The sequence below is a fragment of the Falco naumanni genome, chromosome 3, assembly GCF_017639655.2.
Source record: "Falco naumanni isolate bFalNau1 chromosome 3, bFalNau1.pat, whole genome shotgun sequence".
NCBI lineage: Eukaryota > Metazoa > Chordata > Aves > Falconiformes > Falconidae > Falco > Falco naumanni.
In genome coordinates this window covers 48052403-48077605 of record NC_054056.1, presented here as the reverse complement: position 1 = coordinate 48077605, position 25203 = coordinate 48052403, and positions in this window count along the sequence as shown.

The window sequence follows — 25203 nt, the reverse complement described above, 5'->3', positions numbered from 1 at the left end:
ACCTGTTCATCTTGACAGGTCTAAATTCACATACACACTCACTAAAAAGAACCATTTAAAAGCTTATTTTAAGAGCATATGCCTAAAAGTAATGGCATATTTGTTTTATGACTATCATGGTGCTAAAACATGATTACTTTTCTACAGTTGAAATTAATAAATGGATACCAATAGTAGAAACATTTATTTCAACCATAAAAATTGACTTTATTATTGGTCAAGGGCTGTCAATCAAATTAACTTATTATGCACTTGAAACTCATTAGCAGTAGAATACTGTAGCTGTATATTTCAAATGACTGATGACTAGAGCTGTGTGAAATTGCTGCTGAATTTGTCAATTACTGTGTGAAATGTTCACTGTAAAGATAGATTTTCACTCAAAAAACATAGCTTTAAAGTAATCTATAGCAGTCCAAGGTTACTTCTTGTGATTATGGTATGTCCCTGTTTCGCCCTTTTTCTTGCTTCTGCTCCTCCTCCTTTGAAGTCCCGATGGGACTTTAATGTGTGGTGAGACAAAGGAACAAATTGACTTGCTGAGGACACTGTGGGACAGCAGAAATCAACTGCTTTTATATTTGGGATGCTTGGAGGGCTAACTGGACCAGTAGATCAATCCTGGTGTACATTTAACTGACAAACCATCTTATGTACCAGAAGTTGAAACTGTGAATGCCACTAAGGCAGGAGGAGCAGCTGCAGAAGAGCCTATACCTTTGTTCTGCAGCAGCCTCCTGGTCCTTCCTGGTCAGGATGAGTGGAGCAGGATTTGAACTTTTTACTGAGCTAATGATTAATTCAAATTCCAGCATTTGCCATATTGCCCACTTCACGATTAATTAAATTCCCTTGGAGACAAATTAGAGAAACATTGTACATCTTGGCCACAGACAGTTTTGCGTGGCCAAAACAGTAACTGTCCCTGTAATTTGTCTATGATATAATGAAATTAAGTGATTTAAATAAATTAACAATGGACGAGATTCAGCTTTCAGTAATTACTAATCACTGCAGGACTGATATAGCAGAAAATGACCTATATGGCTGCTAGCCCAAGAAAGCTCAATGGGACTCTTATACAGCAGGGAAGAGCTCTGGCTGAAGGAAGTTATATTCCCTCTGGTGGGTATAACACTCTGGGAATAGGGGACACAGAGATTATCTTCTGATGAAATGAAACTCACAGGTGATAACACATAAAGGATGTACAGGAATATTCTCAGGAAATTTTCTCAGTAGATTCCCATCCTTACAGCTAGTTACTTCTTTCTGTACATCAAGGTTCATGACTTGGGAAACAATTTTAGACATCATTGCTCAAAGACATCTCTTTACAGAGAGTAGCTAAAAGAACAGGCTTACTCCTTAAAAACAATCTAACTTGAAGAAGAGATGGAAGCTGAGTGTACCAGAAATGATTCAACAGTCTGAACCCTCCTCCCCTACACCCCTGTGTAGTAGGCAAAGAACTCTACTTTTCATGTACAATATTAGCATCTTATACTACAAAATAAATTTCAGTGTCAAATACTTTACTATAAAATATTTTTGCTCTCAAATATTTTAGGGTGAGAACTAGTTATTTCAGGCAGTGATTTTGTGGTCTTATTTTGACTGTGAGTCTTCTTGTTGCAATACTGATCCTAAGAAAGCCAAAAGTATTAACAGATTTAAAAAAAAAAAAAAAAAAAAAGACACATATATTCCAGTACGTTACTAGAGTTGTAAACACATTGTGTATAACCAGGTCTAACTCAGACAATCCACTGGTTTCCAGAAGCTAAGTGGTACCTTAGAAAAAAGGCTATCTTAGATTTGCTTTATTTACTTTCCTGAGCATGACCAACTGATTGTCAGAGAGCGGATGTTGCAAGGGTGATCACTCTATCCAGACCCAACATGGCAGTTCTTCTGACACCAGGCTCATTGTTATTGTCTTGTTAATGGTTACAAAGATGAAATACTTTACTACTGTAATAATTATAGTGATATCAGCTTTAGTATATGATAGTTATCACTTATTCTGTAGGATCATTCTAACATGAGTTTCTGTTTAAACTAGTTGTCTAAGAATATTCTTTCTTATTAGAAAAGCCAAAAAATAAAATTGGGAGTTTTGTCTAGAATTCTTCCCAAGTAGGTCTCAAATCACATTTAATGTAGTAGTAAGGATTTCTACTAGCCAAGGAAAAATAGTGAAATGAAGAAATAGAAATTGTCATTATCTGCTAAATTATACCGATATTTCCTCCATTTTAGTTGAGGCTATTTTAATTAATAAGTTTTAGTATCAAAAATTCACCAGTGAATTCTCTGAGTTTCATATTTCTTTATACAGTTCTTTTTTAACACAGGTTTGTGGAAAGGGACAGTAAGATTCAGAAAGCTTTGTAGCATGCCTTGACTGAGTTTTAGTTGGATAGTGATGTCACGCCAATTTTTAAGTGACACATATAATGAAACCAAGCAAAACGTTGGCATGAACAACTCTACCTCAGCTACAGCATCACTACTCTGCAGTGGAAAGAGAAATTGTAGCGTTTCAAAAGGCTCCCTATTAAACACTGAGGAACAGCTACATTTTCTATATATTGCAACTGTATAAACCAGTGATATGCCCGAAGACTTAGCTGCTTGAAAATGTAAGCACTCAGGCTAATTTGTCTTGGGATTATGGGCTTGACTTAAGCACACATGTACAAACCCATGCAATTCTGTTTCAGTGAATCAGAACGATATACACCATCACTCACAGCTAACTAAACTGTGCAGGGTGTTAAGGTGAGAAACAAGGCAAGATCAAGAGCACGCCAGCCCCAGCCCCAGATGGGGTGAGGGCCTGGGGGCACTGGGTGCTGCTGCCCTGTTGTGTGCTTTTGCTCTGCCTTCAGTGATGGCACTGCAGCCAAATCCCCTCTGCATGAGCTGCGCTTGTTCCCAGGCAGGGCGATTCGGGATGTGGGAGGAGGGATACACGGCAGCCATGCCAGCACTCTTGCCTGGCGCTGAACAGGTGTGAGGGGCCAACCTGACATACCTGTGTCGCATTTGGAGGGGAGTCGTGGTCGGGACCCTCCACCCCTGATGTGTCTGGTAGCTTAGTGCTTTTCCAGACAGGCCCAAACAGGCTGCTCACGGGCTGCCCGCAGGCAGGCCTTAGGCAGCCTGACAGGCAACAGTGTGGATGGGAGAGTACATGCTACTCAGCTGCTTGCACACACTCCTGAGGCTGCTTTTTAGCAACAGTGTAGAAATAGCTAATGAAGGCAATTATAACAGGGGTGAATCTTCACCTTTCTGGAACAACAACCAAAAAAAAATTGAACCAAATGTCAGATCTGAAGACTGACCTCTCATTTCAGACTCTAGTAGGATGCCTTCCTACCTGCAAAGGATAATCACAACTAGCCAGAGCGAAAAGGTCTGACTGTGATGTTTAATGTTCTACAGGGTCTGGTAGCTTCTAAAACAGGAAGAGAAAAAAAAACATTTTTCTTCTTTGAAATGAAAACCTTTAGCCCAGACCAGATGAACCAGAACTAACTCTTTGTACTGAAGTATTGTGACGAGGTGACAGCAAGCCAATTAAAAAAAACCCCAACAAACCAAAAAAACAACCCAATCCCCCAATGCATATATGTCTTTATATTTACAAATATTTACCAACCTGCATATTTACCAATATTTAAACTTCAGTGTGATTTTTGGTGCAGTTCTGTTGAGTTTACTCTAAATGCTTTAAAGCAGTAAATTAAATGTATTTCACCTCACTGAGAGAGTTATTAGCAAAAGAAAGAGTAAGCAAATTAAAAAATGTAAATCTAGGAAAACCACAGACATTATTTGTTACCTGTACAAGAGCTACAAGAGCCTACAAACAAGTAAAAATGGCAGCTTTTTGAATATGAAAGATAATAAGTAATAACCAGTATCTTATAACATGATAGCCAAAGGCAGTGACATTTGAACAGCATGTCTTCTCTAAGCTTAGATAGCTTGGTAGTGCATATCTGCAAGTGCTTAGCCATGTTAACATAAACCCTCATTAGACAGGATTAGGCAAGAAACAGTGACAAACAGGGTGGACACTAACCCTCTGAGGAACCAATTCAGGCACTACACACTAATTATCCTTTTAAATTACTTTAAGATTCAGGGAATGAATATCAGTGTATGTGCATGTGACTACATGGGGAATTGTGTTTTACATACTACAACCTGTTTGTATTTTGCAACAGTTTTAAAATTATTTCTGCCCCATAATCAGTTGTCAAGACTTAAAGGTGTGTGTTTTTCAGGATCCCTGGGCAATGATTGAGTCAGTGGTGATATTTAGATGTTTTTGCCTGTTCAGGACAAAAAGTCCAGGAATTAATCATGTAGCAGAATCTCCCGTAAGTGACTATTAACAATCCATTTTGGAAAAACAGTTTAGGAACAGTAATAGGCCTAAGTTCAAATGATGTGAAATGCAGTAGCTTTCACTGTGGGCTCCATTACCAGAAATTCTATATACGGATGACCTAAAGAAAAGACAGAAGCAAATACTGACTCAGGGAATTGTGTTTTGACTTTTGCTTGTTGATTCCTTATTTGATCTTTAGGTCCTCTGCTATGAGTTAATTTGCCTTTAATATTTTTCTGCAAAGTAGAATAGGTTCCTAATTCCTACTCCTACATGTCCCAAACTATATTACCATCATGAAAGTAATCTATCAGAATATAAACCATAATCATATTCTGGGTCTGTAGTGCTGATTAGCTGACATTTCTCTTGAAACCAAATAAATAGAAAGACTCTAGTTAAATTGATGCTAAATGTCTCTTATAAAGAAATGTCTCAAAAGAATGTGACATATATATTGATATGTATACGCACATTAAAATAAAAGGAGATGAAAATAGATTCTTCCTCTATTTACATGACAAAACCTTTTTTAAAAATTTATTGGCTTTTTTCTTTCCCTTCTACCATCAGAACTTTTCTTAAAAATGACCTAATTGCATCAGGTTATTTTCAGTGAATGTCATATCATCACTAGTGTTAACAAAAACTATAAGCTTTGGCAGAAAATGTAAACAGTGGCTTTACTTTTAAATATTTTACTTTGGAACAATTTTTTTCAGATTTGGAACAATACAGTTTATTGAGATGTTATCTGACCTCTTTGAAATGTACAAAATAGCACACCAGAAAAGCTTTTACATCTAAAACTAAAGTTAAAAAATTAGTAGTAAGATTACCAAAAAATGACATCACTTTTTTATCATATACCAATGAAAACACTTTAAAGTGCTTTCAAGAACATATATTTCATCTTAATTTTCTGTTACTGATTTTCATAAGTCAAATTTCAAAGAAAGCTTATTTTTGTTAACAAATACATGTGACAAGAGTTTTGCGTGCCATTTTGCCTAATTTTATAAACATAATTTCACTGTGGATCTGCATTTTCTGACAGAAGAAGAATTACTTGGAATTGCACACAAAAAGCTTGTGCATTCATTTCTGACTATGCTAACACAGAATAAAATCTTGATCTGCTCACGTCTGACAGCAACATTATTTTAGATCTCTTTTACAAAAGCCATGCCATAAACTGAAAGAAAAAGAATTAGGGAAGGTTTCTTCTTTCAAAACCCATTATTTAGTTCAGTAAATAATTTGTGAAAATCTGTTCTTACTTTTTCTATATTAAGTAATGAATTTGTTTGACTTCACAGACCATGTGTGCAGAAATAAGATAGTTGCAACATGTTTAGAGAACACAGAGGGAGAAAGAGACTGAGAACCTCTTTTACTTCAGCCTCGTAGCTAGGAGGTAAGAAGGCATTTAATAGTACTGGTTGTAGTAGGCATGGCCCTTAGTGTAACATCTGTAGGAATATTATGCATGAGATGGTATCTATGGGAGAGAGGAGAATCAGGATTAAAACATGGATGGAAAAGTGGTTGGAAATGAAAGGACAGAAGAAAAATGCAAGAATGCCCTTTGGTAGAATCCATTATCCTAAACCCTAGTCTTGGGAACATGAGAACACCCTTGGCATAAACATGTGTGTTGAGGTCAAGTGGGATTAGAAGAATATATATTTGGATGCCTGAGGCTATGTCACAAAAAGAAAATATTAATTAAAAAAACAAGCTAGAGGTTTTAGTTGCCCTCAAACTACTTTTTCTTTTAATACATCCTTTTGTTTTTTACAGTCAGTGGACTCAATTTTGATCTCACTTGTATTGGTTTTAATCAGAACAACACAGTATGAACCAGACATTCTTCTGATATCAAATCAACCTTACACAAAAGGGGGAGTCTCATTTGCAGCATATCGCTTCAGTGCAGCTGATTAAAACAAGTTGCACTTGCATTTAGTGACAGTTAGGATGTAACATGTAATCTGTGACTTGAAAAAGGGGCTGCTGATAGGGCTGGGTTTCATAAAGTGGCTTGATTTGGAATTGGGGCTGAAGCTGCTGATTCCCTGGAAGTGCTTTTAGCATGGACATCACCTGAAGGGCTTTTGCTAGGCTTCAGAATACCTTGATCAAACAGGTGGGCATGGACTAAACTTTAAGAATTGACTTTCTGTAGGACTTCTTCCCAGTTCAAAGCTAAGTATATACAAACATTTTAGTGAATCAAGTCTACAATGTTCAGTTAGAAACTCTGCTGAAGACGATGGCAACCTTCGACTTCATTGCAGTCTGTCTAAATTAGGAAAAGATGTTGTTTATCTGACCTGACCTTTTCCTAATCTACATAAAATAACAGTTACACATTTTCTTTCAGTTTACTTGGTCAAGATCAGTTAACCAGCTGGCCTCAGCTCTGTAGTTATAGGACTCATTGTTATTTTCAATTTCTCAACCTTCAGTTTTGAGATATGGTTTGTGCTGGCTGCTTAGGAAAGGTTTTTAAAGCACCACAACAGCTAAAATAACAGATCATCAGGACCTGTAGTCTCTGGAGAGAAGAAAAACAAATCAAGATGCTGTTGGAGTCAAACTGGGATAGGTCAAGAAACCAACATGTTGCTTTGCTGAAGAGAGACAAGAAAAGGAGAGAACAAGAATGCCTTGATCAGAGACTTGCATGTGTGTTTTCAACAGGCAAGTTTTGTTATCTGAACTCACATTCTTCAGGAACTAGGTTGAGACCTTTAACTATGTTTAGACTGTGACCTGAACTATATTTGTAACAAGATCTTGCAACTTTGGAGAGTTACTGCATTAAATTGTTGTCATTTGACTCTTGCTGAATTACTCTCTCATCCTGCCATTATATGAAATGTCCTCAAGCACACATATGATGCCCTAATACCTTTATGAATTTAATGTGCTTGTTTGTTTATTAAAGCTGGAAAATAGTATTTTTCCATACAAAGTTAAAAAATATTTTCTTCTTTTTACAGTATGACATCAAAAGATAAGGACTGTTTTATTATAGTACTACTAAACCTACTTTTGGCCCATACCCTGAAAAAGTGTTCTTTTTTGTACCCCATTAAAACAATGGCATCCAGCCTTTCCACCTGCTAATATTGGTATAAAAGTCAGTCTCATTGAATTTACGTTGTATTTCAGATTGATTATTGGAAAGAATAGGAAATAATATTCTTTTGACATTATATAGATTTTGCCTACTTATTTTAATGGTGAAGTGTAATGAGCCATCAGTAGCTGACGAAGGGGCTACCTCAGGAGGGACAATGAAAGAAAAGATTTGAGTGCATTCTTATACCGCTTCCATTCCTTGGGTTTGCATTAAATTCAACTTGAGTATCATTAGTTGAAAAAAGCTCATGTTTTTAAGCTAGAGAAAGTAAGTATACTGCATTAAATAGATTAGTTGATCATTATTTATAAAACCAATTGCTCAATAAACACTTTATTTTCCTAACAGAACTGATATTCAACTTGGCAATTTGTATAAACAATATGTATGTTCTTAATGTATATGTTTATCTACAATAGTAAACATAAGCAACCTTTTGCCTATCATATAATGCCCCTAAAGGCATTATGGGTTAACAGTGATTTAATCCCCTTATGCATGCATAATATGACAAGCTTTGCATAAATGATAATAAATAATTGGTATGTATAAATAATTCATCATTTATTTTTGCAGTAGAAATAGAATTCTTAGACATATTTTAAACAAAGGGAATAGCACACATGATCTCAATCATAAAAGGGGTTAAATCACATTACACAAAACAATGTTTCAAATAATCAAGACTCATGCATGCAACATATATTTTTATTTCTTTCATGCTAGCATATTATATTGCCAACTTTTCCTCAAGTATGGAACAATACATATTTAACAGCATCATAAAATAATGGAAGAAATAAATACTATATTAGACATTTAATCCAAAATAAGAGGGAATAATATATCAGGCAAAATAAATGTGTGTACTGTGTTGTCTAGAAAACTGGACATCATTGGTGTATTTCAGTTTTTTTCTGGAATCAGTTTTGGTTTTTTGGAGAATTCCTCTAACCCTTCCAGTGCAGCTAATAGCTGATGAAATTTTAAAATGTTATTTCTTGTAGTAATTCCTTATTTAACAATAGTTTTGTCGTTGCACAATAAATTACTAATTGGATGACTTTTTTTGGATGAAGTAATATCCTAAAAAACAAAAATAAAAAAATACGGTATTGCTCTAAATAGGTAATAGTTTTAATAATTAAGAATCATTAAGATTTCAAGATTCAATGTGCATAGCAGTGAATTAACTTTAAGAATGTAATGTTATCCTTATTTAGCAAGGCAGTCAAATACACACTTAAGTTTAACCACATGCATCAATCTCACTGACTTTACATTATTCTCTCTAGAGTATATTTCTTTTCATTAGGAAGACACTGATGCTTATCTACCATCAAACTGCAGACTCAACTTGCTTCAATAAGTCCCTCTGAAGCTTCTCAAAGTCTTCTCTAATTTTGGCCAATATAAAGAGCTCTGGCATTTCCAAATGTTGGCATGTCATTTCTTAACTCTTTCTACTGACAATTGTGTTTATAGATACATATGTCAAGTAGGAGTGACCACAGTATCTAAGGAAACTAAAAATGCCATGACAAAGGAAAACCCCACAACTTCTGTATATTGTTTTTCCCACTAATATTAAATATTACTGGTTGTATTAAGAAACTGTGAGATACCAAGCAATTAATGTATTGCTCTGTAAAAAAACCCCACCTATTATACCTAGATTCTGACCTTTAGCTATTTTCCAGCCAAAAGCATAACCTTAGCTCTTACCTCATGACTGCTTAAAAATCATATCTAAGCCATGTTAACTATTTTGAAAGTACAAGTTAATGTTTTTATTATTTGCTTGTAAAGCAAAGAATTGCTATGTACACAAATTTGCCTTTGCTCCTGTCATGCCATGGCCACTCAGTTGTTTCATTATACATTATTCATTACTTTTCATTAGTTTCAACCAATTTCCTGATATTAATTCATAAATCCCAGAAGTTTCCCTATTTCCCATTTAAAATTAGATAAGAAGTCCTGATACTATCTGACATAGTAGCAAATTTAAATAAAATATTATGGGTTTGGGTTTTGTTTTGCTAGCAGCTTACCTAGAGTTTAAATGTTTTGGTTTATATTTTTGCTTGAACCTCTTTCCTGACACTGCAGCATCTGACTATGCCCTAAAAGGGACAAGACTGACAAAGCTCCTTGCTTAAATCCAACATATCGAGTCTCAGCATTCCTTCTCAGCTGCCATCTGACCTCTGAGTCATCTAAAATCCATAGGTTTGTTTTTTCTTATGAGTTCAGCTGCCTTCACATCAAGCTGCTTGTCCCTGGGCCCTGCAAGAAACACCTTTTCTCAGGGGAATCCCAAGCAGTTTAGGCACTCAGGTAATATTTGAGAGCTTTCAGGCTCATATTTCCTCCACTTACCTCACCAGCACCTCCCGGAGTGGTAGACATTTTCCTGGGACATGTAATGATTTGGACCACTGCAAAGAGGCACAAATGCAGCAAATAACAATCAGTGCCTGTTATCCAACAGCTCAGTGATCAGAGCATCCACACAGGATGTAGCACACCTGCCTTTCATTTCTTCTGTCTCTTGTGGATCATCTACACTAAAGCCTATGATTTACATGTGGAAGCCAAGGTTTTGATTCTTTGTGCTGCAGCTATTCCATATGGTGTGGGACAACAGATTATTTAGAGGGTTAGAAATAGTGAAATCACAAGTCTGGAGCAAAATAACTTTAGACCTGGCTTCCAGCCTCTGATGCAGTGCACGTTTCACTGTTTATATGAAACAGTCGTTGGATCGGGGTGAGCTCTCCATGTTGTCATGCTTTGCAGCCTGTCTGTGCCTGTGCATTCACCTGAGTACTGAAAAATGCAAGCTCATGTCCCTTCAGGCACAGGAAAGAACTGGGACCATGTCCCATACCTCCTGTTCTGTGGAAGAAATGTTTTTTTCTGAGATTTTGCAGAGATCAGCTCTCTAATACAGGGCAACACCTGGTCAAACCAGAGCCAGTGCTGGTGCAAATGTTCCAGGAACCATTAGTCAGGGACTGTAGGAGGTAGGACCAAAGTAATGCAGGTTTATGTGGGTGAAGTGTCACAGCATTTTGAATCTTTAAAAAATATGCCTTCTCCTCTTCTATCTTGCAAACCTTGACTTCTGGTGAGCTGCAGGTTCAGCTCCCTGACATGGTAGAAAACATATTTTTTCTTTCCTCAGGAGGTTTTTCTGCCAGGCAGTGAAATAAATGGGCTCATTAGCAGCACAAACATCATAGTGCAAAGGATGGAGCAGGAGTAAGTGTGCAGGTGAACAGAGGGGAAGAAATGGTGACAGAGAGTTGTTAGATCAACCCACCAAGTATTCCTTAGCTGCACTGTGGCCTCAAGGCACAGCTGGCTCTCCGTGTCTCCTGCTGACCAGTGGAAAAAGCTCCTTGCCAGCAGGCTGAGTTTTGGGACTCGCATGACAGGCATTTCCACTGAACTGAGGGCTGTCCATTCAGGTGAGCAGCAAGGTAAGCTAGGTTAGGAACTTTACAACACCGACAGAGTTATAAAGTTCAGATCATTGTTGGATATGCTCTTTAACATGAGAAACTGTTCTAATAAGGCAGCATGATGACTCCATGTATATAAGGAAATTATTTGGGTTTTTTGTAATTTTTATAATGTTCTGAATTTTTGCTTTGTTCCATAGAAGTCTTATTATTAAGCATCTGGAAAAAGAGTGCTGCTTCCATTAAAAAAAATAAGTTTAAGGATATCAGAAACATTCTTTGGAAGGTTTTTTATTCTGATATACCTCTACCTTGCCAAAGCAATGTCTTATTTTTCAAAAAAATAATGTATTTTAACTTGCAATTTGTGTAATACTATTTAATGTAGAATTGATAAGTTATCTACCCAGGCCTCATTTTATTAATTGCTTCTTTATGTTATAACTTTCAATATAATTGATAGTAGCTGCTACTATCTTTGCTTTCTCTGGATATCTTTCTTTGCTCTAAAAAGAATAAAGTAAGTAAGAAATATTTTAAATCAGGTCATTAAAATTATATGCAAAGAGAAAAACCTGAGTAAATGTCTAATTTAAACTGAACGTTTTTTAAAATTGATAATTTCTCAAGTGTTTTTCCTTTGAAGCACACTGAACAACAAATACTAAAGCCTTGTGACAGAAAGTAAGAGAACACATGTAGGTTAGCATTTGGCTTTTCCCCTCAAGTGTTATTTCTGTCTTCGCCATTTAAAAGAACCAGTGCAATCATGGATGCCACTTACAACCTACACAGTGGAAATTAGAGCCTTTTTAGGGAAAAGATACTTTGCTGATAAAAACCTAGCTCCTTAAACTTTGGTGCGACATAATATTTCTTTTGGCAAGGGGTCACCGGTGCTGAGCATACATCATCACTAACTTATTAGATCTTGAGGCAATTAGCTGAAAACAAACAGAGGAGACAAGCCCTGTATTGAGCTATAGAAACCAGAAGAAAATAGCCCATGGCACTCCATTATTCCAGAGCTTCATCAAAGGCTAGGCACTGGCTGCAGTTTAAAGAAAGGAGAGCATTGTTTTCATGTAACGTCTATACAGTATAGGGACTTTACCATGTTATTTTTCTACTGATTCAAGTTACATCCAAACTTGTCTTGTTATAATAAGGCAGTGGAAAGAACTTTTCAGTTTCTGCCTAAAATAGTATATGCAATGTGTTGCTTGATTAGCTAAGGATTAAAAATCCAATTAGATCCTCCCTTTTCATGGGAAATCACATGAGGAATTTTTAGAAATATTACTGAAAACCACTGCTTGAAGTATTTGTCTATGATAAAATGAGCCAAAGGAGGAACTGATATCTAAGGAACGCATGGAATCATCTAAGCAAACTGACCTTAACTATGTTCAGTGTAAATATGTATTTCTGAATACAAGATTTCAAATTTAGTCGAGATATATATTGTAGTAATTTTAATAACAAAGAACAATTTTTGCCTATAGAAAAAGATAACTACTTGAAAGAAAATCTGTATTACTGTAAGCATAACACAACTAAATGTTATGGTTAGGCTACAAGTCTTTTTATTTTTTTAATAATTTTTTAGTAATGTGTTTCATTCACAATGTGTTGTGGTAAATATGATGCTAACCAATAGACTGTGGCTTCACTCATTTATGGTAAATATTAAGAATTATGATGCAAAACCTTTTATCAGTCTTATTTAAAAAAATATCTTACTAAAAGAAAATTTAATTATTTGTTTTCAGAAAAGGAAAATAATTGTTAGAGGTATCTGGCTGTATTTGCAATTTGTTTCTTTTCTGGCTATTAAATAAACATTCTTCTGCATACATTGATTGAACCGTACTAGAATACTGCATACCAAGTTTACCTTTTAAACACAACAAATCTCTAAAGTAAACAACATTTTAAGAAAATAGCTGGTTTAAGTTAAAGTTTTATAATAATTTATGAAGAATTCAACAAAATCTTTTATCTTGAGAACTAAAGGTATTTTAGATATGTAGAGTGTCAATACTGCCTTCCTTAGATCTTGTTTTCCTCTTCCCCACCCAAAATAAAAATCAAACCAAGCCACTCTAAGTACAGAATTGGAGATCCTTAAAGATGTAAAGGCCTCCTTTTTGTCACTAGTGGATTCTGAATCTAGCAGCAACAAAACCTAAGGCTGAAGGCTGACAACATGATGGTACCATGATGACATAGGGTGGAGGGTGAAGAGTAATACCATCATTCTACCTCCTTCCCTCCTTTCCCATAGCTTAATGATCAAGTGATTTGTAGATTACATTGATCCCAGTATGGGGGGTACCTCAAACAGTCTCTTGGCTTCTGGATCAGACCTGAGAGGCAATTAACAGCTACTGTTCTTATTTATATTGAAGAGCTACTAAGAGCTTGAAAATAGGTGGAACAGTGAGGGCCATCCCAGTAGTATTTCACACAGCCTCATCTGATATTTCAGTTCTGAGACAAGACTGAGTCTGTAAATACTTTTCCATGTTCTGTATAAAAAATTTTGTAGAAAGCCGATCCCTTTCTCATAAGGGAATGTAGAGAAGTCTAATTGGAAAAAAAGGCGTGCTGCTGGACATGCAATATGACTTTCATCCTTCTTTGGAATCAATGTTTGTAGAATTTGCAGCTAAAATGAAGCTAAAAGAGAGGCAATAACTATGAAAATTATTAGCTTATATTTATTTTCAAAGGCAAATTTATTATTTGGAATCTTCCCTGAACAACACAAACATTAACTTAGCTTTTTCCATATTATTGTATCCTTTCTTATTGCTTATTTGCTGTTGCAGGTCTATATCTTTTCATCTCTACAAAGTCACTGGAGTGATTTATGATAGTCTTATCAATTTCATGTGAATGGTCTATGGAATGCTAGGATTTGGACAAATTCTTTCCCACAAGAGGTTTCAATTTGTTCATCATCCCCTCCTGGTATCTGGTTTCAAGACATGATGTGCAGAATTACCTTTAATATCAGTTCTGCAGATACAATGCATTAGCAGAGAAAATTAGACACAATTCCTTTCAGATCTGATGTGCTGCCGTTGTCTTTAAGTTGTCAGGGTGTCGAATTAATGGCAACTGGAGAAGGTTGCCATGACTTAAGGGATCACTGTAAAAGGAAAAACAATCCTTTATATCTTTTCTGAGAGAAAGGGAGGCAGCTGTTACATATTGTTCTGCTGCGAAGCCCCCCCGAGCGTATTTTTACTTTGTTATGCTAGCAGAGGAGATACATCCATGCATGTATAAATATAGATGTATATATATGTATATATATAAAATGTCACCCGTAAAATTAAAACAAAACAGTATGTATGTGGTAACTTTAACATAAAAAGCAGAAAATACATAATTTGAAGCTTGATCAAATGAAGGTTTTTATGATGTATAACTTTAAAAAAAGCCTGTTTTCCCCAACCAACCTGAAAACATAGTATATCAGTTTATTTTAAGCTACAATCATGCATACAATTATTATAAAATCTCATTAATATAAACCTACAAATTATGACAATTATCTTTTATTTAAAAAAAAAGGTCAAATCCCATATGTTACAGAATTTCTGATCTGTTAAGAACATGATTATACATATCAATTTATTTATTTACAATTTGGGTGTTTTATTTCCTTAGAATGTAGAATTGTAAACGGGCATGATTTTTTAATTTCTGCAGAAGAAATGCATTCTTACAAAAGCAATTTAAGAATGACATTCATACAGATACAAGAAGTTCACAAAAGATCATGGAAAGATTAGATAAGTGGTGAAGGGCTTCCTGTGGGCTCAACAAAGGACTTTCCATAGACCCTGATTAAGCTGGAGAAGAAGTTCAGGGGTCCTGGATATGTGGTGGTACAAACTGAGTGGCTGAGCATTCTTCAGTTATAGAAAGACAGCAGATGCTATTGAAATCCTTAGGTGGAGAAAGCTAAGATGCGCAGGTCAGCTCTCAGGCTGGACTCAAATATGCTGGTCTCAGTCTGTGTGACCACCAGTTCACTTGGGTAAGATTGTGTGTCACCTTTTAAAAATGTTTTTAACAATGTAATTTTGGTGGGAGAACCTTCTTACATATCCACTTTGTAGTGTATATCTATTAAGAAGTATGGGCAAAATTAAAATTAATATGTACATACAAACAATCTACAGTGACACCTTGTAAGCAATAGTAGTTTTATGCTCCTCCCACAATGTTTCACCTACTCTGTCTCTGAAAAAGCCTGAAAATACAAAGGTTTTGCAATATGTCTAGAAAGTCGGAGTCCTTGGTCTCTGTACTACTCAATATCCTTCAGAACCTACAGGCCCTGAAAATCTTCTACCTTGAGCTCCAAAGTAAGGATCCTTAGGGGCTGTCTGGATAAGCACGCAAGCTAAGTTCATCTGCTGAGTCAGAGGATAAGGAAATAATTGGTTTCTTAGGTAACAAGCCCCATATTAAACAGAATTTTATCAATGAAAACAAAACTCTCAAATTTCATCTGAAATCTAAAGTATGTTTTAAGAAGTTCAGATGTAATGTGCTCCACATGTGATACATAGCTGATTAAATACCCTACCGTAGTCTGATTTAACAGATGTTCTGAGGGAGTATCTGGCTGGACCTGTGGTATTTTGGAATGAAACTGCCATGTTTACATGAATGGCTGAGATAAGTTGCAATCAAAAAGACTAGCAATGTTCTGGTCTCATGCAATTGGAATAAAAGGATTCACGGCCTCTGCTGTTAGGGTTAACATAAGAAGCATGACTGAGATTGCCTGCCTTTTACAATAAAGACCTGTAAACTTTTCACGATAAAGTAAATATTAATTTTGATCCTTCCTCAGTGTTTCCTTATACCAAACAATCAAACTTACAGGTACTGAGCTCCAGCAAGATAGCTTCTCCATATCCTAGTTATGAGCTAGATGTTGGGAGTGCCAGCTGGTAATCACAGGGACTTCATAAAAAACCCAGTACTGTTGCCAGTATCACAAAGCTCCTGCTGTTGGGAATACTTTGTTTCTCATAGTGGTCTTCCACTGAGCCAGCAAGTGCCAACAGACTTTTCTTGAGGGATCCACTGAAAGAGGAGTAAACTTATTTCCCCAGCTTGATCAACTCTTTAAAAACCTAGCAAGCAGCACAGCAATGTTGTCAGCTTGTTAGCATCAGTTGTATAAAGTCAGTTAAGATGGTTAGTAATTGAAAGCAGAGATCATGACAATTTGATATTTTTTTCCATTGCAAAAATTGTTAGACCTGTAATAAAAAAACCTGTATTACCACCATACTGACAGTTAATGTTAGTTTATCTTCATCGCAGATATTTATTAGTGGCAAGTAGGTACCAGTTATCATAGCTTGAGTAAGTCCATTATATGTAAACAAATGCCAAAAGTCCTATCAGTCAGAATGAGTACATCATGCCAGGTCTCAAAATAAAGACAAAAAGTCAGGAATCTGGGTAGGTGTTGATTGCCAAAACCCAAAAACTGCAACCCAAAATCTTACATGAGGTGACTGCCTAGCTCAGTAAGAATCTATATTCACAAAGTACTTTTCATTCCAATCCAAAAGCTTCCCTGAACCTTCACTTCTATATTGTGTAATCGGCTTACATTTACCCTGAGGAACTTGCTTCAAAAAATTAAGCAAGCAACACCCTCATCACCTGAAGCATAATTGAAATTAGAGAAGAAAATCTGCAAATTAAAAATAAACTAACAGCATCAGGGTATTCACAAAAAGCAGTTGCAAAAGCTGTATTTTATAAGTGATTGCACACCCTGCCAGCTATATCAGTCAGCAAGGAAGTATGAGACTTTTAGTGTGTTTCAGATGATTTAGAAAGAGCTTCAGTCTCACACTCCTTGGAGAAACACCCTAACGCATTTGTTATAGGATAGTCCAAACAAGAGTATTCACCTTTCCTGTAGAAAAATGAAAAAGAATGCAAGATTTATAAAAAATCAAAAACCTGCTGGTAAGTAGGGGCATCACTCCAAAAGTATGACCAGAGCATAGACAGTGATAACTCTGTGTTCTGATCTCTGTTCCTGGATTTATATCCACTTTGTGGATTAGTTTTATTCTAATAGATGTTTGATGTAAAACAATGTAATTAAAAACTATATGTAAAATGAGATTAGGGGGCTGACTGGGACATACAGGCTTAAAACCATCTCAACTGATTTTTACCTTTTCTATGGACAAGTCCTCTTATTGCTAAGATGTTATGTAAAAAGTTATTGCAAATACTGGTCATCTTTTGAAAAAAAGAGGGAAGGTTACTCAGTTCTGGAGAAGAGCAAATGTAGATACAAACCTTTAGGAGAAAGTTCTGGACTCTAGGCCATAAATGAAAGGTAATGCTTGAGAACATAATTTTTATGGCCAAACTCTAGAAATGCTAGAGCTTCAAATAGATCTCCACTCATAAGGTCATTATCATCTAGCTTCAACGAGCTTTCTACTTAACATGGGCTTCTGTCTTTGCCAAGCCATAGCACTCCACAGACACACTAATGGAAAAATGCACCCCTTACTCCATGTTTAGAATCTGCTGTGGTTATCACGCTCCAAAAAGTATAGGCTTCCGTCATCAGTTCACAATTTCTTCAGTGTTTTACTGAATTGGAATCTTAACCAAAGGATCAAGTTGCCAAAGGTGAAAACAAATAGGAAAGACATCTTTTGAAAGGACTGAATGACATTAAAGAAATAATCATACGGAACCTTCTGATCGCATTTTATCAGACTCCCAAATGCTGGTGTTACAGCTGAGAAAAGAAGGAATCTGAGGTTATGAAAACAACAGTAAAGTTAAGTGGAGATGAAAGCAACTATAAAAATAATGAAAGCATGTATAACAGTTGAAAGAAAGGAGAAGTTAATTGCAACAAATACAAAAGCAAGGAAAAGTAGAAGACTGATAAAGGAATTGAAAGGATACAAAGAGAAAAGAATATTTGGCTGTGGAGAACTGGGAAATTTTTACGTAAATTGAAACAGACATTGTCCTCACAATGACACAGGATCATTGCTAGAGATATACATTTAGACTCACCAATAAAAATGTGAAAAAGGCAAAAATGTCTACTAAATATTTTGTAGGAAAAGCATCAGGATTATGATAAAAAATAATTCTGTTTCAGATGTAATACAGAAACAGTCTTTTAATAATTATTTGAATAATATGGAACTCCTAGGATACTAGAAGAAAATGAACATGGGCAAGAAAGGGTAAACAAGAAAAGTGGGGTAAATACAGTCATGGTAACCTGACATCAGTCCTGAGGAAAACAATGGGATGACTGGTATGAGACTCGATTAATAATGAAAGGAGGGAAATATAATTAATGCCAATCAATGTGGTTTTATGGAAAATAGATCTTGTCAAACTAATTTGATATTTTTGTGAGATAACAAGTTGAGTTGATAAGGTAATAATGTTGATACAATATAGTTAGACTACTACAGAACATTTGGTTTCATGATACACAATGCATTGGTTAAGAAGGATACAAAATCAACATGGCAAACATTAAGTGGATTAAAAACTGTCTACCTGACAGACCTCAAGATGTAATAATAAATGGGATATGGTCAGCAAGTAGTTCTGTTTCTAATAGAACCCTGTAGGTCACAGTTTTGAGCTATTATTTCTGAAAACATTTATTGGTAATGTTGGAACATTATAAAATTAACTGCGTTGAAGCTTACAGGAGACAAAAAAGACTGGAAAGTTAAAAAAGTATTACAAATTATTGAAGCTATATGTAGTAGAAAGCTTGATGTATGTTCTTATTGCACGTTGCTTATATTCTTGGCTCTCTTTTAACACACCTTTGTCTCAGGCACGTAGCATATACATCAGTGGTGGCAGAGTAAGGTCAGGCATAGGATAAATCCTACAGTTTTTTTCTGCAGCTGATAGTGAGGTTCTTTGCTTAGCACTTTTTCATCACCTTGGCATCTTCAGCTATGGATAATGGAAAGAGGAGCTGGATTTAAGAACTGGTTTGCGCCAAATAGATGTCTAGGCAGTGGTGAGTCTTGCTAGTCAGCAAGAGACCTTTGACAGCTTTTACTGTGTGAAACCCAGGACAGTGTGAGTTTCTCTGAGTAACGTTTTAGCTTACCTGGAGATCTTGGAAAAGGTAGCTTTCATAGAACATAAAATAGCTACTGAACAGTCCTCCTAGCACTGTGTGTCTAGCACCAAGTAGCTAAACATCTTGCAAATCTGGGACCACCAACAGAAAATGGAGAAAATTTTTTGCCTGGATGTGTATGAGAACTTTTCTTTCTTCAGGCATCAGAGTTGTCAGTGGAATCTCCAGTTCACCCACAAAATGTTGGCATCAGGCTCTGGAATGAACCTTATGACCCCAATGGGTGATTTCCCTCAGCAGTAAATCACTTTGAAATGCACAAATCTAAAATTAAGATCACACTGATGTAAGTGTGCAGGATGGACATCCTCAAATAGTCAGAAATACAATGCTACCACTAAACCTCTTTGCTTTTTTATTACATATGCTCCAAAAAACAGGATCTCTAGATATCTGATAGAAAGTCTGACCCTAATATCAAGAAGTAGTGTCCTGATTACTTCCTGATAACTTCCTATTCTAGCTGAACATTTCTTCAGTCTTTGGAAGCTTTCCTTAGTCTGCAGTCTTGCTTTTCAAAGCTTTATCACAAAAGGCTAGACTGGAGCTGGGGCAGTCCACGTTCTGTAGCTGAGCCCCTACTACTTCAGCAAAATGAATTCACTCATTGTTTGGGGGTTTGGCCCTGGAGTGAGGCTCAAAGCTGAAAAGGCTTCAGAAGAAAGAATTATTTTAAATATAAGTCTAGGTGTTATTTTAGGCTTGGAGCACTGTATCTGAGATGTTACCGATTTGAAAACGACAGACACAAAATTAAGGAATTGTTCCTAGACCAAATATTGGCCAAGAAAGGGTGATCACTGCCTCAAAAGTTGATCATTTCTGTTAAGCACTACCAGCTCCACTTTTAAATATGATTGCAATTGTTATTTCTCCTTTGCATCTTCAGCTCTGCGTCCCAAAGGCTTCCTCCTTCTCTTCTTTCCTCCTCATCCCAAGATGTAAAAGGAGCACTGAGGGGTTTGGCAGGTGGTGATGGAAATGCAGTGCTCTCTGCCACTCCTACTGTGTCTAATTGTGGGCATAATAGCATGAGTTCCCACTGCAGGCCATTAGTGAAAGGACCCTTGCTGAGGGGCCTGGTCATCACTTCAAGGACCTGAATGGAAAACAAAGCTGAGGGAGCTTGTGCTACTTTTTTATTTCAAACACTTCTTTCCTAAAGGAACTCTTCTTGCCTTCAGTCTGCTTTGGCATATTCTCCTATTCATGTGACAGAATCTGTGCAAGCTCTGTTGGGTGAGCAAACTCCCAGTCCTTTAGGTGACACTCCTCCAGCTGGAAGAAGAGGCATGAAAGTCTTCTCAGGATCATCTGCTGGTCAACTTTTCTAAGCATGCTTTTGCATAGTCTTACTAGAAAACTTACTGGGTGGAGCAAATAGATATCGGTGGTATTTCATCTGTCTTTGAAGGTTCCTGACATGACAAAGAACAATTTTGTCATTCATTTAAACTCCCCACAATTCAGGTTGCCCTGTTAGGTTCCTCAAACACATCTGCCTATCAAGGCCATGGTTTGCAGCTTTTATCTATTTTACCATGCTGGTCTGACACCAGTGGTTACAGAGAATCCCTCTTCAGGTGTTTTTTCCCATGTATACTAAAACTGTGGTACAGGGTAGGGAAAGGGCAGGGAGCTTTTGAGGTAAGCTCTTTGTATTAACAGTATGTCACTTCACCTTCTGGAGTAAGACAGAGGGAAATAAAAGGCTTTGGAGGAAAGCAGATGCGTTAATCTGCCTGCAACCTTTGCTGAACAGCAGACAAATGTGTCTATTTTACTTTATCCCTGTATGACATAAGATTTCTAATGAAGACACTGCATTTTTGGAACTGCTACAGTTGAAGAATAATGTTCCTGTTCTCCCTGCTTGAAATGGCCCACAATCATTCACATTTGAGATTTCTAGAATCCTGGTCACAGTTCAGTAGTTCTGGGAAAATCCCAGGATTGTCATCTATACAGGGATTGTTTCATTAATGAGTACTTATCTAGAAATTAAGAAATCATCTAGAATTTTTGCTTAATGTAAGGTTTACCTACATTATATTTGAGAAATTACCTGTGAGGAAAGGCTGATGCATTGATGCAGCAAAGCTGGGGGCTATAGCAGGTGACCAGGATTAGACATTTTCTATTCTATGCAACACCCTACCTGAATAGCTTGAAATATTGGTGAGTTTGTAAAGGCTTTTTTGCTTGGAGGAGCTGCCAAGCTATTTCTCTGCCTCTGTTTAGATCCTGGAGGGTTTCTGAGGGTGTTCCTTGTCTTTGGAATCTCTGCATCAAAGAAGCACTGCAAGCCTCTATCTGCAAACCTTCCTTTGAACCTACACTGGATCTCTCTGACACTCTCTTGCACTACATGGCAAACACCTGGGAGGGAAAAGACAATCAGAGGTCTTGCTATCATGTTATCACCAGAAAAATGTAAGTGAAATCTTTGAAAGTATAAAACTAAGGAACTAGAATTTTAGTGGAAAATTTAGTAAACAGTATATGGCCTCCATAGGTTCACTTGCTTGTGTAGTCCATGCTATGCAGAAGTCCACAACTGGCAGGGACAAAATAAGGAAAACAAGAAAGGAGTGTGTTTACATCTATGGAATTAGAGAGGAGGCACAGGAAAGAAAAAATAGCAACAATAAGATAACTGAAAGGGTTGTAACATCCTAAATTACTTTCTTGACACTACATCTGAACAGCTTCTAGTTTTAATGGTGCTTGTATCTCACCTACCTGCAGGTAGGAATGGGCAGCCCTTTCTGGTTATCTAAAAAGATACTTGTCTTGTGTATAATACAAATTTGGCACTCTTTGGCAGTTGAACAGTCAGATGTTATAGTAAGTGTAGATGTAAGAATAAGGATTAAATAAGTGTGGGTGTCTATATGGTTTAAGAAATAATATACAGTCACTGATGAAAAGCAGTGCAATACATCTGATAAAGAAAGCAAAGCTGAAGTTGTGTAATATGAATGTTATAAATTACCATAGTATGAATGTATCAGATGCAGTAAATGAGCAGACCACAACAGCATTTATACCTGCCATACTAGATTTTAGCTCAGTGTAAGGTAAGTCCTTAAGTAAGTAAGTTCTTAAGTAAGGTAAGTCATTAAGGTAAGTCCTTAATGTCTTCTGCATTTTCTGGATCTTTTCAGTACTTGTAACTTTAACATTGCTTTCAGTGGAGCTGAGATGCTACAACAGTCAAGCAATTTTAATTTTGTCCAAAACCCACCTCTAAAATAGTAAATTTTCTCTACTGGTGTTTGATATTCTCATAGTCACTGCTTCTGGATGTGAGACTTTTAATGCTGACCTTAGTCAAACACCAGTGCCAAGACATGCTTGTGATGCATCATGCCCTTCCCCTTGGCATTGTAAAAGATGTATGACTGAGGTGGCAAAAATAAAGGGGGAAAAAAGCATTTTGCTGCAATAAAGAGAAAAAGGATAATGTTGAAAAAGAGTAAGGTCAAAAAAGAAGTTAACACAGCTGCAAAACACTAACAGAGAGTCCTTGAACCAAAACATTCAAGAGTTATTCAGCAGCTTGACTATTCAGAAGTATATTTAAGTGTCACAAGAAAAGTGCATTTGGAATTATTTTTGAAAAACAGTATATTGAGCTCTGTATCACATGACTTTTTTTTTTCAGTGGATAGAGTACTGCTTAAGACAACAGGTAAAGAAATTACCAGAAGAGAGGATTATCTCTTAATCTTAATCTTAATGTTACCATTAGCTACAAGGAAGCAAGGTGGCAACAAAACAGCAGCAGCACCTTTAGAAACACACTGGATAAGGAAAGACAGCAGGACTGATCCGAGCTGGTCTACATGCAGTTCTAATGTGATCAGTACATATGTGCTAGTTCTTGAGTAATGAAGGGGCCTGAGGAAAAGGCACTAGTGTACAGTCCCATGAAGCAATAGATCTGAAGCCAAGCAGCTGCCTGCCTTCCTGTGGGGTGAAGGCTGTAGATGGAGGAGAAGTAATCACCACTGGAGAATCCTGCTTAACCTGCTCCTCTAGATAGGGAGCATCAGGGAAAGGTCCTAGATTTGGAAACCTGGATGAACAGCCTTCTCCCATATGTCAAATACAAGGGTCTCAGCAACAGTATTTTTCAGCTTATACATGTGTAGCACAACTATTTCTTATTACAGTTAAGAATCTACTGAAATTTCTCTACTTTGAACCAAAAATATAAACATGGAATATCTACTCCTATTAATAATATTTGTGTTGCATATCCTCTAAGTGTTTTTTCTACACATTGATTAATAACTACACATTTACCTCAAGCATTATAAGTCTTTGAAAAGGATCTGAAAAGATAGAATCTAAAAATGAAAATGGAGAATCTGTCACATGAAAAAATTTATTACATACAATCATTTCCTAAAATAATTTCCTTTCTGCAATGAAACATTGCGTGTTGAAGACATTGTTTAAGAATTAATACAATAAATTCAATAAATACTAAGCAGTCAGTTGTGATGTAGCTAGCAATCAGAGAAAAACTGTATCTCAGTAATTTCTTAATTATTCTAATTGCTTGGTAAGATGTTTGCAAGTTATTTGGTTAAGATACATGCTGTTAACTGGCACTGAAAGGTGGTTCTTTTACCAGTTGAAGACAATAGCTCTCCAGTATCCTCTACAAGAATGAATTTTCTCAAAGGTCACCTGTAACTGAGTAAAGCACCAACACAGACAAGCCTATGACTAGTTTAATTGTTTCCCTTTGCCAGCTACATCAGGTCTTCAAAGGATTCAGTTTATGTGTTGGTAGTAATATTAGTTGTCACAAAACCTTTGTCCTGAGTAAATAAGACATTCTTTGGTCAAATATTCTTAGGTCAGTTACTTAGCCTGTTGTATCCTAGTGGCATCACCTCATCTTTTACTGTTGTAGTTCACTTCCAGTGCTAGCTATGGTGTAATCCCATACTTGTACCTTAATGAAACATTTCTCTTTACCTTGTCATGGTTATAATTTCTGAAATTGGTTTGGTTTGGTTTTAAATTTCCTGTTTGCAAAGTCTGTGAAAAGCAGGTTCTGCTTGGAATTATTATTTTTTTTCCTTTCTTTTCATCCCCTGCAGTAGTACAGTTTCTTACAATGAGGCAATTCTTTTCTGCTTAGAAACTTTTGCCTCCTTCACATTCTATTTAACTTGAAAACAGCTGGGACTTGAGGCTTGTTCTTACATTCAGTATCTTGTCATGTAGTTGAGTACACTTTGATTGATACAGATACAAGGTTCATGTAGCCATACAAGAAAAACATTATAGACTCATGGAGAGGCAATTGTCATCAGCAAGCCCATGTACCTGGTCTGAGATGAATTTCCAGATCAAAATGTGTATTTCCTTTTTTGCTTTTTGACAGAGAGTGGTACTTACGTTTCTGGTTCTTCAGAAGTCTCTTGATGGCTGGAAGAAGTGACAGCCCTCAGATCGGAATGGTGTGCAACAGGCTACTGTGTTCATGTACAAATCAAAGCACTCTTTCAAACTTGAACCCTTTTTTCTGAGTTAGGAAAAGTATAGGGGGAAAAATCATTGTTAAACTTTAAGTATCATAGATGAATGTTAAATATTCAAGTCTGGATGCATTGTGCAAGTCTCAGGCTGCCAAATTTGGTCTGAATAACTTTCAGGAGACAGCAAGAAGCAAAATATTTTTTGTATTTGATAATATATTGTTATATATATTTTATATATATATGTACATAAGCAGTTTCTCAAATATTTCTTGGGAAATTTTGATAGAATTAAAGATTGTGAAGACTTTCTTACAATATCCCATTTATTCAAAAGGCAGACAAAATTTTAAACATCATGAATAATTTTAAGATGAAAATGGTTACCGCTTCCCAGAATGTAGAATGGAGTCCTTTTCTTAATTTTTTTTTTTTGTGTGTGTGTGTGTGTGCGGGGGAAAAAT